Source organism: Pteropus alecto, unplaced genomic scaffold (genome assembly GCF_000325575.1).
Source record: "Pteropus alecto unplaced genomic scaffold, ASM32557v1 scaffold45, whole genome shotgun sequence".
In the NCBI taxonomy this organism is placed as follows: domain Eukaryota; kingdom Metazoa; phylum Chordata; class Mammalia; order Chiroptera; family Pteropodidae; genus Pteropus; species Pteropus alecto.
This window is the reverse complement of record NW_006442491.1, coordinates 21,130,503-21,146,092: the sequence shown is the minus strand read 5'-3', so window position 1 is coordinate 21,146,092 and position 15,590 is coordinate 21,130,503. Positions and strand designations below refer to the sequence as shown.

Below are 15,590 nucleotides of genomic sequence, written 5' to 3'. Positions count from 1 at the left end.
ATAAACATACACAATTAAGAAAATTGAGATGATGAATGCAGTTTATATACTTTTTATATTTGAAGATATGAACATTTCCTGTGACGTTAAATATTTCTGAAAACGTGAATTTTAATGGAGAGGCAGTAGTTGAGTATATTTCATGCATTGTTTAAACCATTTTTTGTTGAACTATGAGCTAGCTGCCAGTTTTTCACTATTTTTAAAAATTTATTTATTTTTATTATGGTGACAGTTAATGAAATCCAGTGTCAGTGTACAATTCAACAATATATATCATTGTGTGTTCACTGCCCACAAAATTTTTCACTATTAATATTTTGGTGAACATCTGAATATAAATCTTTAACCACATCTTTATTTCATTAAGTTAGATTCCTAGATGTTAAGTTTATAGTAAAGATGTTAAGGAGAATGAACATTTTGAAACAAAATATGAATGTTAATCTATTTCATTGTACATTTACCACAATGATTTTATTTTAAAATTCTTTGCAATTCGATGTTGAAAGGAAGGTATATTTCATTTTGCTTTTCTTGGATTACTTATGAAATGTAACAAACTTTATTAATGATTTTTATTTCTGATTTTATAAATTGTCCATTTTGGGGGTCGATTTTTCTATTGGAATGTTAATGTTTTCCTTAATTTTAAAGAATGCATTTAACTTTAGCTAGAATTTTTTTAGTATACATTGTTGCTGTGGTCTGAACACACCCCTCACCCCCAAATTCATATATTAAGATCCTACTGCTCAATGAGATGGATGGTACTAAGAGATGGGCCTTTTGGGAGATGACTAAGCCATGAGGTTAGAACCTTCATGAATGCGATTAGTGCTCTTATAAAAGAAACCACAGAGCTCTTATAAGAGAAACCACAGAGATCCCTAACTCCTACCACCATGTGAAGACACATTGAGAATTTGGCAGTCGGTATCCTGGAAGAAGGTTTTCACTGGAACCTGACCATGCTGGCATAATGATCTTGGACTTCTCAGCCTCCAGAAGAGTAAGAAATAAATTTCTGTTGTTTATAAGCCACCCAGTTTGTGGTATTTTGTTATAGCAGCTCGAACAGACTAAGAAAATTGTGAGGTGAGAATTTAATAAAAATTCTTCTAGGTAGTCATCCAATTTGTCCCTAACTATAAAACAAAATCATCCCCTGCACAAAGAAACATGATACAACATTCATTAATGAACAATCAGAAGAGAACTAAATAAAAAGAAAAATCACCCACAGCAACCAGCAAAACGGAAGACAGTATTTGCAAATCATATAGCTGATAAGGGATTTGTATCTAAAATATATCAAGAACTCTTACAACTCAATAATAAAGAGAAATATTCCAATTAAAAAATTGGCAAAGGATTTGAATAGGTATTTCTACAAAGAAATTATGCCAGTAGCCAGTAAACTTGAAAATATGCTCAACACTATTAGCTTTCAGGGAAGTCAAAACCACAGTGAGATCCACTTCATACCCACTAGAATGGCTATAATGAGAAAGATAATAATAAGTGTTGTTGAGAATGTGGAATGATATAACTGCTTTGGAAAACAATCTGGCAATTCCTCAAAAGGTTAAACATAGAGATGATATATGACCTAGCATTTTCACTACTAGGTGTATGCATATGTGTATATATATACCCCAAAGGAATGAAAACATACATTCACATAAAAACACATACACAGATATTCCTAGCAGGATTATTTGTAATAGTGAAAAGTAGAAACAACCCAAATATCTATGGGTAAATAAATGTGGTATTTCTATACAGAAATATTATTGGTAATTTAAAAAGTGAAGTACTGTTACTTGCTACAACACCTTGAAAAAATTATGCTATGTGAAAGAAGCCAGTCATAAAAGACTACTTATTGTATGGTTCCTATTGTATATCTAAAATAAACTAATGCTCCTTGACCTAGTCTAAAACTCGTTATCCTTTAATAAGGGTGTTTAACCCATTAAATTAATGACACAGCATATTAGCAAAATTGTTCATGGAACTCAGATGAAGATGATGATTAATAGTTCATCTTTATTTTATACCTTATAGGTCTTTTCAAAAATTATTTTTTTAAAATAGTATTTGATGATTATTTAAACTTAGCCCTATGTTTAACTGATTTAATCTCTAGTCTTAAGGTCTTTGTTTTTGGTTAATTATTCAGATATATTTAGAAAAAGTACTTGATTAGTATACTTTCACCTGAAAGTATCTTTATGTTGATTTCACACTGAATGATAACTTGGCCAGGGAGGGGACAGAATTATTTGGTCTCATTATTTTCCATTCCTGATTCTTTACTATGTTGCCATTGTCTTCTGATCTTGCAAAAGCAGAAATCTGAGGCCAGCCTGATTTCTGGTCCCCTGTGTGTGACTTTTTTTTCCTCCTGTGTGATTGTGGGACATTTTCTTTATCCTTGAAATCTAAAAGTTTTACCAGAAAAAAATCTAGTCATCACTGTCTCTTTAGTAATTTTACCTGGTATTTTGTGAGTTCTTTTGAGCTAGAGATGCAGGATATTCTTTGACTCAGGAAAATTTTCATTTCCCTTTTTAAAAATCTTTGATTATTGTTTCTGTCCATTTGTTTCAGGGATAACAATTGAAGTTTATTTCTTCTCTCCTTATCGGTCTCATAGTTTTCATTACTTTGTCCTTACCCTCTTTATTCTTGAAGAGTTCCTCAAATTTATCATCCGCACATTTTCTAATTAAGTATTTTGCTCTTTATCTTTACTAGTAAAGATTTTAATTCTGCTTGGACATGTTTACTTATTTTTCCTTTTCTTTTTCCTTTCTCTCATTTCTACTCGCATTTCAACTAATTTTTTTTCTACTTGTGAACTTCGATATCATATGTGTTTTATCAAATTTGATCAGAGTACTGTATTTGATTTATTTTCTGAATTACAAATACAGAGTTTCTCTTTTGTGTTGTGGAATGTTTTTTAATCCATCCCCTCAGTTGTTCCTTCTTGAATATGGAGAGGAGTATACAGGTCTAGCAGTTGCCAAATAAATAGTGTAGATAGGTTCCCTCACTGACTACCTGGTAGCTGTATGAATTCTCCTTTCAGATGTTAAGCTAAAGAACTAATTGATGCACATAGTTTCTTAATACTTCTTAGTGTCTAGCATTCATTTATGTGCCTTCTGCTGATTGAGGGGAGGAAATCTATTCCTCTGGGCTGGTAATTTGACTTTGGAAAAGAGAATTTGTTCTCTGATTGTTTGAAGACTGGGCTATAAATAACAGTTTCTCAAAGTAATGCTCCCAGGGCTTTTGTTCTCTCAGCCCTTCCTGTGTCCATCTTCAGATCCGAGGATGTATGTACTACTTGTATGTTATAGAATCTGAAGTAGATAAGGAAGGCTATGGGCATGTAAGAGCGGTGACCATTCTAAATGGGTCTCTTGTGGTAGGTTGGTGTACCTCACCATCACCGCCTTGGAGCATGTAGTTGGAGGAGACAGAACCACACTTTGGAGGTTAGTTAAAAATCTTCTATCTTTCTGCCTGGTTCTATTGTTGCATCTTGATAAAAGTCATTTTGAGTTCAACAGTTCTTTGAACCCAACAGTACTTTGAACAGCAGTCCTAGTTTCCAGTGCCTTAATAACTTTGACTCATTGTTTCCATATGTATGTTAATGAAAAAATTAGAGTAGAGGCAATGATAGAGATGAACCAGGCATTGTTAGGTAGTCTCCATTTTCACTTCTAGCTTGGGGTTAACTTTTTGGAAGGAGGAAGATGAGAGAAGAGTGTGGAGAACAGCTACAAAGTGGAAGAAGAAAGAGTTAAACATCTTGCACCAAATGATTTCCAGTTTCTCAGGGAAATACGATAACACTGAAATAAAATGGCCAAGGTTTAAATAGTCATGGTGTCCCTAGGTCTGGAAAGTATGTTAGCCCCTGATTTTCTAAATGACAACATGGAAGCTAAGAAAGCATAAGAGACTCCAAGGCCACAGACATAGAAAAGATCAAGATAGAATTCAGGGTGATGTAGTTTACTTTTAGATTCTGTTTTGTTTGATTTTTCTCACAAACAATATGGTCTTATATTACTATGTTAAAAACAAAAAAAAATTAAAGAAACAAAGTTTTTAAAGAGCAATGTATAAAACAGTGTATGAAAAGTATGGTTCTAAATTTGGGCTGCATGTCAGCATTACCTGGATTGTGTTTTAGATACCTAAAGCTCAGTCCACAGTGCAGACCTAGTATGACTCAGGCATTATTATTTTTAAGTTTCCCCAAATAATTATAATGTGTAACCAAGATTGAGAGCTTCTGAAGTTCTTTTAAAGAATATACTCATTTAATCGCAGGTATTCTTACTTCAGCCATTTTGGAATAGTTAAGGCAGTTCTAATTAGTGAGTATTGACGTAAAATAGATTGGATCACTTGGTTCTGATATTTCTGCTAATGATGCACTGTGTATGAGTAGGTAGAGTCACCCAGATGAGAAGACAGTTTGGTATGTGGTGGAAGAAGCACTGAACTTGAAATTGAAAGACCAGGATCCCTAGTCCTGATGCTGCCACAATCTTAGCCTGTGAATTCAGTCAAATCACAATACCACTGTCTAGATTTCATTTTTTTCTTTGAGAGTGGGAGAGTTTGACTGATTATTCTGTAAATTTCTTTCTAGCTCTTAAATTTCAAGTCAGTTTGGGTGAGGGAGAGGCAGTTGGTGGACTTTGTGTGACTGAAGAATAGGTGAGCAAGGGAGGCCAGGACACTGATAGCATTGTTGAAGGAACCAGCTGTGGGATGAGAGGACAGTAGGTAGGGAGGAACAGAGTGTGTGAACAATAGAGCCTGAAGATAAGGGGGTGGGGTGGGGTAGGATTGGGGAACAAGTGTGGGAGACTGGCCTAAGGGAATAGTGTTGGAGGTGGTTGCAGTGGCTCAGGACCTAGTAATGATGTGGTCCAGGTTCTTACTTTACTGTTAAGTGACTCACAGGAGAAATGTGGTCAGAAGAGCTTCCCTTAAAACAAGGAAATAGAAAGAGGATATTTTTGTTGTTGCATGTCTGATATGTGGTAAGAATAAAATATAATTGCTGCTAAGGGTTTAAGAGAATGGTAGGTAGCTGGCTTTTGTTTTCAATAGATAATACATTCACATGGTTCAAAAATCAAAACATAAAAAAGATATACATTGAAAAGTCTTGATCCCACCCTCAGCCCGGTGGGCCTTATTTACACACCCTCAACTTTTTAATATGAAAATTTCAAACACACAGAAAAGTTGAATAATAGTGATATTTTGCTATATTTGCATCCTCTTTCTATCTGCCTATCTTTGCTGAATACTTTGAAAATCAGTTGCAGACATTATGACACTGCTTTAAATGCTTCAGCATGTATCTCCTAAGAATAAGAGTACTCTCTGTATAATCACAAATAACATTACCACACTCAAGAAAAAAAATTTAAGTGCCCTAATATCTTTTGTTACTCATTTCACATTCAGTTTTCCCCAAATATCTAAACATTATTTTATGGCTATTTTCTTCAAAGCAGGTTGAGCAACGTTCATGTATTGCATTTGGTTGTAATGTCTCTTCTGTCTCCTGTATCTAGAACTGTGTCCTCCTTCTAATTATTCCCCAAAGGTTTTGGGTTTTGAAGAGACCAAATTAGCTTTATTGTAGCATGTTTCAAGTTCTAGATCTGAGTATTTCTTCTTGTAATTGATTACTTCATGTAATTTTTTCTTGTAAGAATTTCTGTATGTAATTTTTCTTGTTATTCTATCTCCTGAATTTCCTATAAAGGAGAAATTAGGTTCAAAGTCTTAATTTAGACCTAAGTTAGGCATTTTTGGTAATAATAACATCATAGATGATGCCTTGTACTTCAGGTTACATTATATCAGGAGGCATAAAAGAAAGGTCTGACTCTAATTGCTTCTGGGTTTGATCACTTAGTTCAGCTGGTGACTGTCAGATCTCTCCATTGTAAAGGTACTCATTTTCCCCTTTGCAGTTAGGAAGTAATCTGTGGAATAATCTTCTGGCACCTTGGGAATCTTCTGTTCCCCAACTGTTTCACCAAATGATATTTAGCATCTTTTGATCATCCTTGCTGGAATAATTTCTTTTCTTTCTTTCTTTGAGTGAAAAAATTGAAAAGATTTTTATTAAAATATAGCTAACATACAATATACTAGTTTCAGATATACACCATTGTATATGTACCTAAAGAAGTGATCACTATCTGACACTATATAACTTACAGTATTATTGACTATTTTCCCCGTACTGTACATTACATCTCCATCACTTGTTTTGTACCTGGAAGTTTGAAACTTATTCCCCTTCACCTTTCCTCTTAAAATTTTTTTTTCAGTTACAGTTGACAATCAGTATTATATTAATTTCATCTGTACAGCATAGTTGTTAGACATTTGTATAATTTACGAAGTGATCCTCTGACTAATACTCATCTGGCGCTATATATAGTTATTACCATATTATTGACTATATTCTCTATGCTTTGCTTTACATCCCCGTGACTATTTTGTAACTACCAATTTGTACCTCTTAATCCATTCACCTTTTTTTGCCCCACCCCCCCAAAAAAAACCCTTCTGTCTGGCAACCATCAGGTGGTTCTCTGCATCTCTGAGTCTGTTTCTGTTCTGTTTGTTTATTTTGTCCTTTAGATTCCACATATAAGTGAGATCATATGGTATTTGTCTTTCTCTGACTTATTTCACTTAGCATAATACCTTCCAGGTCCATCCATGTTGTCAAAAATGATAAGATTTCATTGTTTTTTATGGCTGCCTGAATCATTTATTTCATTGGAGATTGCAAAATGGTGATTTTAAAAATTCTTCCTTTCCTTCTACACTTATTAACTGGCATTCTTCTGTAAAGGAGAGCTTTCCCTCTCTACTGAGGATGAACACTTCTCAAAAGGCAAAGTAAATCGCTTAATTATTTCTCCTTAATTCTCAATCTTCAGAATAAGGAGTTGATGTATTAGTTATCTCCAATGGTGGCAGATGATAGGCTTCTTTTACTCTTTCTTTAAGCTATTACTGTGGATTAGGGCTCTTCTCTATTCGTGATATTATAATCAGTTTATCATTGTTCTTTTTTATACTCAAATTGTCTCAAATTTGCCAGTGGGAACCCCTTAAAACTGGCTCCTGTGTCTTTGTGATGGCTCATTGGTCTGAGTACTTCTTTGCTTCTGGTACAACATGATTTTTTACCTTTACCTTGAAGATAACTATTGTTATTGGTTTCTTGTATATCCTTCTAGAGTACTTTAATACTAGTGTATATAAAATATTTTTTATCCTCTTTTCTCATAAAAAGCATACTGTAGTCAGTATTTTACTCCTTGTTTTTTTTTTCCTCTTTGAGCAGTGTATCTTATCTTAGAGATCTTTTCATATCAGTATATAGAGAGCATCCTCATTCTCACTGCATTTCATTTGTATTAGATATACTGTAATCAGTTTTTGTTGATGGATATCTGGGTAGTTTCCTATCTTGCTATTACAAACAATGTTTTAGTGAAAAACTTTGTATATATGTCATCTTGTGTGGGGTCAGATGTGTCTGTAAAAATCACTAACTAGAGTGAGATTGCTGGGTTAATGGTATATATAATTGTAATTTTGATAGATATTAAATAAATGCTGATGTTCCACCAATTTTCACTACCACTAGCAATGAATGAGAGTACCTATTTTCCCATAACCTTGCCAGGCCAATGCATCATCAAATTTTTGGATTTTTGCTAATCTGATGAGTAAAAAATCTTATTTTTTCTTCTTAGGTATGAGGTTTGAACATCTTTTCACACGTTTGAAGTTCATTTCTATTTCTTTTTCTCTGAATTTTCTGATCATATCTTGTGTCCATTTTTGGACACAATAATTTATCCAAATTGTTTTATGTGTCTATATGTGCACACATATATACATACCATAACTGTAAATACAGTATGCTTTTTTCTATAATGTTTATATATGAGAGATTTGCTCTTTTATCAGTGATATGATTGCAAATATTTTTGTCTTTTTTTTAACTTATGAGGTTTTTTTCCTTGCAGAATTTGTTTTTTATGTATTTGAATTTATCAATCTTTTATAGTTTTAGATTTTGATTTGTAGTTAGAAAAACCTTTCCCACTTGAAGGTTATCAAAATTTCTTCTGTGCTTTCTTCTAATACTTTTAGTGTTTTCATTTGTTACATTGAAGTTTGGGATCCATTTGGAGTTATCTTGATGTGACATATAGCTCTAATTTTTTTTTCTATGTGGCTGCCTAGTTTCATTTAGTGAAAAATTTATTTTTCTACCTTTATGAGATATTAAAATTCCGTATGCAAATTGATAAAATTTTGGAATTTCTTGTCTGTTCCATTGGTCTCCCATCTATTTATATTCCAGTATTACATAGTTTTAATTTTTGAGACTTTATGTTTTGATATCTGTTATGATACATTCCTTTCACTATTCCGATTATTCAGAGTTTTCATGACCCTTATTTCTATATGAATTTTAGAGTCGGCTTATCTATTTAAAAAAGAAGTTGGCATTTTTATTAGGTTTGTTAAATTATAAATTAGGGAGAATTGATATTTATGAATCTTTTTATCCAAGAATTTTATGTGTCATTCTCTTCGTTCAGGTCTTTTTTGGATTTGATTCCTTCATTAGTGTTTTTAAATTTTCTTCTTGCAGTTTTACATGTCTTTTTAGTTCATTCCTAAATAATCGTTTTTGCTATTATAAATGAGATTTTTTTTTCATCTACTGGTGATCTTTTGCATATGTAATAAAAGCTATTGTTTTCTGCATATTAGTTTTATATCATGCTACTTTGGTGAATATTCTTTTTTATTTTCTTTTTTATTTTTTAATTACAGTTGACATTCAGTATTACTTTATATTAGTTTTAGGCGTACAGCATAGTGGTTAGACATTTATGTAATTTACAAAGTGATCTTCCTTCCCTATTAGTCTAGTACCCACCTGGCACTATATTTACTGTATTCCCTATGCTGTACTTCACATCCCCGTGATTATTTTGTAACTGCCAGTTTGTACTTCTTAATCTCTTCACCTTTTTCAATCAGTTCTCCAGCCCCTTCCATCTGGCAACCATGAGTTAGTTTTCACTTTGAGTCTGTTTCTGTTTTGTTTGTTTATTTTGTTCTTCAGACTCCACATATGAGTGAGATTATATAGTATTTAACTTTCTCTGACTTATTTCACTTAGCATAATAACTTCCAAGTCCATCCATATCATTGCAAATGATAAGATTTCATTTTTGATGACCAAGTAATATTCCATTGTGAATATATACCACATCTTCTTTATCCATTTGTCTATTGATGGGTACTTAGGTTGCTTCCATATCTTGGTTATTGTAAATAGTGCTGCAGTGAACATAGGGGTGCATATATCTTTTTAAATAAGTGTTTTGGATTTTTTTCAGATAAATACCCAAGAGTGCAATTTCTGGGTCATGTGGTAGTTCTGTTTTTAATTTTTTAGAGGAACCTATAATGGCTGCACCAATTTACAATCCCACCAACAGTGCATGAGGGTTCCCTTTCCTCCACATCCTCACCTACACTTGTTGTTTGTTGATTTATTGATGATAGCCATTCTGACAGATGTGAGGTGATACCTCATTATGGTTTTAATTTGTATTTTCCTAAGGATTAGTGAGGTTAAGCATTTTTTTATATGTCTATTAGTCATCTGCGTGTCCTCTTTGGAAAAATTTCTATTCGGGTCCTCTGCCCATTTTTTATTTGGATTTTTTTTTTTTTTTTGGTGTTGAGTTGTGTGAGTTCTTTATAAAGTTTGAAATTTAACCCCTTATCAGATGTGTCATTGGTGAATACCTTCTCCCATTCAATGCGTCGTCTTTTTGTTTTGTTGATAGTTTCCTTTGCTGTGCAAAAACTTTTTAGTTTGATGTAGTCCCATTTGTCTATTTTTTCTTTTACTTCCCTTGCCTGGGGATATGTATCAGAAAAAATATTACTAAGAGAATTGTCATAGAGTTCACTGCCTGTGTTTTCTTCTAGGAGTTTTATGGTTTTGGGTCTTACATTTAAGCCTTTAATCCCTTTTGAGTTTATTCTGCTATGTTGTGTAGGAAGGTGGTCAAGTTTCATTTTTTTTTTTTTTGCATGTATCTGTCCAGTTTTCCTAACATAATTTATTGAAGAAACTATCTTTACCCCATTCTTGTACATTCTTGCCTCCTTTGTCATAGATTAAATAACTGTATAGATTTGGGTTTATTTCTGAGTTTTCTGTTCTTTTCTATTAATCTATATGTCTGTGTTTATGCCAGTACCATTCTGTTTTGAGTACATAGGCCTTGTAGCATAATTTGATATTAGGCAGCATGGTGTCAGATTACTCTGTGGATTTGTTCTGTGGATTTTCTTATTTTTTTCTGTTTTCTTGGTTAATGTTCTAAGATTTTCAAGAATACAATTATGTCATCTGCAAATAGTGGTAGTTTTATATCCTTCCAATTTTTATACCTTTATTACTCTTCTTTAATTTTACTGACTTTATACCTCTACTGTGTTCAGTAATACATCATGGATATCTATCTTCTTCTCAACTTTAGATAACAAATGCCTTTAGTCTTTCCTTGTTAAGCAATCTGCTGATTTTTGAGCTGAAAAGATATATTTTGTTGTGTTAAGGAAGTGTTCATGTATTCCTATTTATTTGAGGGGTTTTTTTTTAAATCAAGAAGTGTTGTTGAATTTTATCAAATGACTTTTTAATACTTGTGATGATGATTGTAGGATTTTGCCCTTAGTTTCCTCATACTGAGCCTTCCTTACATTCCTAGAACAAACTCCACTTGATCATGATGTATTATTAATCTTTTAATGTACTATTTTGTTCTCTTTAAAGTTTGATTTATAATTTTACATCAATGTAAGAGCAATATAGGAAAGATTGATCTGTAGCTTTCTGCCTGATGCAGTTTGTATCAGCTTTTTAAAAATATATAAGTTACAAAGTGATCCACCCTCAATCAGCTTTCGATACTCATGTTATATTTGCTTCATAAGAAGAATTGGGAAGTTTCCTTTCTTTTTGTATCCTCTGGAACAGTTTCAGATCATTAGACTTACCTGCTCTCTACAAGGTTAATATTGTTTCCATTAATTCTGTATGTGGTGCATTTGGGGCATTAGCATATTTACATAGACTGAGCAAAAGCCTGAGCAAAATAGTTTCTGTTGCTGTTTTCTTCTTATTTCTTATTTTATATATTTGGACTTTCTCCCTTTTTACTTACTAGATTAACTAGTGGTTTAACTGTTTTACCGATTTTTCCCCTCAATGTACGAAATTTAGATTTATTTACTAGTTCTGCTGTTTTCTGTTTTCTGATTAATTTCTGCTTTTTTCTATATTAATTCCTTCATTTTGCTTTCTTACAGTTCACATTATTGTTTTTTTCCCTAACCTTTTGAGTTAGATATTTAACTCATTATTTTTTTTTCTTCTTCTTCTCTTCCTTCCCCCTTTACTCCCCTTCCCCCTCCTTTATATTTATTGCTGTGAATTTTCTTTACTTGACTGTTCTTTAAGTTCCAATATATAGTATTTTCCTTATTGTTTTTTAGAAATTTTACAATTTTATTTCTTTTTTAACCCAAGTCCAAGGGTTTTGTTGTTTTAAAGTAGAAAGTCCTTTAATTTTTTACTTTATTTAAAATTTATAATTTCAGTACATGGTCATCAGAGTATTTGACTATCCCATTGTTACTTTTTGGACTTATTGATATTTCCTTTATGGACTCTCCTAAAGGTTAATTTTTATTAATGTTCCATGGAGACTTAAAAATACCTTTCTCTTGAATTAAAAAATAATTAAGGGGTAGTTTTTTCTCTAATAATTATTTATTAATACCTATATATTCAGGTAAAATTTTGAGATTATAAAAATCAATATTTGGCAGTAATGTAAAACCTAAAAGCCAAATAAAGACATTGTAGATGAATATTATCTTATTAAGTGGGAAATTTTTTCTGAAACATGTCAAAATTATGCATTTCCATGCATAATTTTTGTGTGTATAATAAATAATACTTTAGAACTTAAACTTTTAAGGAAAAAATAGAATGTGTAGATATTATAGGTAAAATAAGAAAAAACAAATCTATATTTTATGAAATTTAAAAGTGAATTTTGAAATTCTGTTAGAAGAACTGCATCTTATATTTAGTGTATATACAGAATATTTTGGTTTTGGCACCAAGTATCTGCAAACAGTGTGACATGACGTTAATTTATTTTTATTTGACAAATTTAGAAATGAAGGTATAGGGAGGGCTCTAAGGCCTAAGGTCTCAGTTTCATGATTCTTAAGTGAAACTGGTATATGTCCCTGAGTTTTGCTTCTGTACTCTTTGAATGCTCGTTGATGAGTGATTTAAGATCTCAGGAAAAAAACTGTTCTTTGTGGACTTAAAGAAAACCCTAGTTTAACATTGTCTGAAGATGTCTAAGTCGACTTGTTGAGATATTTGCATTAACTTCTGTTGCAAAAACAGATTACTTGTGATTTCTATATAATAGTGTAACTTTATTTTTCTTTTCTTTGTTTTTTGTTTTTTAGAATTTTTATTTGGCTACTACCTTGAAATACAGGCCCTAAAAATGTCAGCTTGTTTGGACATAGAAGATGACGTGGATAAATGATAAAAATTAAGAAAGACGTTTTGGTAAGTGAAACTTTATGTGAGAGTGGATACAACTCAACATAATTCCAAGCAATGGAGGGACTCTACCAAAGTTACTTAGCAAATAAAAAACTGTTTCCTTCATCATCTAGTGTTTTGTCAAAGGAGAAGATAGTCCTTCAGCCAGTTATGGGAGATATCAGCATAATGAAGCCAAAATTCACTAAGTTTTAGTACCTTCTGTTTCTCTGGAGTTACGACCTTACTTGATACCTTTTTTCTTGGGGAGTCCACAGACCTCCCAAGAGGAACGTCATAACATTGAAATGCATTTTAAATGTCTGGTCTCCTCCAGCACTACACCAGACCCAGCATAGTTCACTCAGGCCTAGTGCTATACTAGTCAATCACATGAGTCATACCTGGATTGTCAGACTCAGAAGTTGAAAACCAGTGGCTTGTGGGCCTATGTGTGTTTCATTTGGCCCATAGAATATTTTCCAAAAATGTAAATCTGTTTTAAAATCTGGAGATTTCACGAAATATATGGATTTTAGTTGTCTTAAAATTCAGAACATTATTTCTGGGCCTACATGACTCCTCTGATCTCTCCAAAAAGCTGAAACAAAGTTGCAGCTGCTCAGCGTAGATTGGTAATTCCATTGCCCAAACCATTCGTGCGCAGTATATGCAAATGCATTTCATATCCAGTGTTCTTTTACCTGCCTGACCCCTGTAGGCATGTGAGTTTATGATATCTGATGTAGATAACAGTGTCTTGTCTTCTCAAATAGCAGCTAAATCAGATAATCTGAATAGCCTGTGAGTTTTTACCCATTATTCAGCTGCCTGCACCAGGTAAGAAATCTGAAAAGAAAGGACTGGTGTAGGTAGCTGAATATATATAATATATATTATATATAAATTCATATATTTATAAATATATATTTAAATATATTTTTTAATTCTGCTATATTTTTTAATCCTGCTGTGATTTGGAAGATGTTCATAAGTAATCTTCTAAGCCTTGTTGATGTCTGGTGGAGTTTTACCTTGGATTAGTATCACGTTGCTGGTATACTTGTTTTTTCTTTTTTTTTAAATAAACTATTATGAATAATTTCAACTATATATAAAATTATAGTACAAATAATACCGATATACCCATCACCTACATCTAAGCATTATTAACATTTTGCCTTATTTGCTTAATGTATTTTAAAGTAAATTACAGACATCATGATATTTTACCCTAAATGCTTCAATATACATCTCTTAAGAAACGATAGAAACACTGTCCTATATAGCCACACCACCATTATTATCACACCTAACAAAATCAGTAACAATTCTCTAATTGTCTTAAAAATGTGCCTTACATCTTTTTTTCAAACCAAGATCCAATAAGGGACTATACATTGCATTTGATTTTTATGCCTCTTAAATCTCTTGTAATGTAGAATAATTTTACCCACCTTTTTCTTCCCCCATGACCCCAGACTTATTGAAGTCAAGCCAACTATGCTGCAGAAATCCTACACTCCAGATTTGTCTTATTATTTCTTCATGGTGTTGTTTAAGTTGTTCCTTTGTCTCCTGTTAAAAACTTGTTAGATTCAGGTTAAAAATTTTTGGCAATGTTGGTTACTTAATATCGTACATAATTTCTGATTGTTTCTCTGTTACTGATGCTGTGGTTGATCATTGTGTTCAGGTGGTAATAATCAGGTCCTCTATTGTGAAGTCACAGTTTTCTTTTTGCCTGACAGCAAATCTGAGATGATACTTTGACATCATGTGAATATACTGTTCTCTGTCAATTTTTCACATAATGTTTTGTCCTTATTAGTGATCCTTGCCTGAATTATTTTATTAGGAATTGCAAATTGTGATTTTTCTAATGGTATCATTCTTTTTTACATTTAAGTTGGCAGATCTGTAGTAAAGAGCTTTCCTTCATCAACTGGAGCTATTTGGCTTCCCTGAAATATTTGAAAGGTAGAATAAATAATATGCTTGCTTTTTAAATTTCTCCCAGATATCCCATTTGTTCTTCAGTTCTTTGTAAAAGATCAAAAGAGCACCCAATAAGAAGTGAAATCAAGAAGTAATCTGGAAATTTATTATGTGGGTGAGCAAGATAAATGGTGGTTAATCTTAGCAAACCCAGAGAAATAATAACACATGTTCTTTTGTGATAAGTAATCGTAAGTGAGCAAATGAGTCTCAAGATAGTTAACTATAATCTCTCCTTCTGAGCTGCATTTCTCTTAAAGAATGGTTGGTTATTCTTACATAGGTCACTGGTGGCAGCTGGCCTCAGTTTCTGGTGTGTTTTCTTAAGGCAACTATAAGCACAGCATCTGTAGATAGCTTGCTGAATCTTAACAGGTAGCCCCAGATGGGCACAGTCTGGGGCTAAACTTGGCCTGCAGCTGAGCCCCTCTCAGGACTATGCCACTGGACACCTACTACACAAAGCCACACTAATAAGACCGGGAGACTTAGGAGCTTTGCTTAGTACCTAGAAATGGACACAGAAGGCAGCCAAAATGGGAAGACAAAGAAGCAGAAACCATATGAGAGAACAGAACAGAGATCCAGGAATAATGGAGTCAAGCAATTTAACAGATGCAGAATTCAAAACACTGATTATAAGATGCTCAGTGAACTTAGGGGAAGTGTAGATGAATTCAGTGAGAACTTTAACAAAGAGATAAAAAACAAAAATGGAAATAGAAACTACAAAAGAGAACCAGTCAGAAATGAAGAACACATTATCTGAGATGAAGAGTATATTAGTGGAAATAAACAGAGTAGATAAAGAAGAGGATCAAACCACCCATA

The 15,590-nt window shown here is 32.8% G+C and overlaps 1 protein-coding gene across 2 annotated transcripts in view; it reads left to right on the top strand.

Annotated features, from left to right (window-relative positions):
* The window catches only part of NCOA6 (nuclear receptor coactivator 6), an 85,696-nt gene that overhangs the window by 17,286 nt on the left and 52,820 nt on the right, over nucleotides 1–15,590 (top strand). For both annotated transcript variants that reach the window (XM_025039807.1, XM_025039808.1), the window contains exon 3: nucleotides 12,680–12,785. The gene's annotated coding sequence lies outside the window, so the exon portion shown is untranslated. The remainder of the gene's footprint in view (nucleotides 1–12,679; nucleotides 12,786–15,590) is intronic.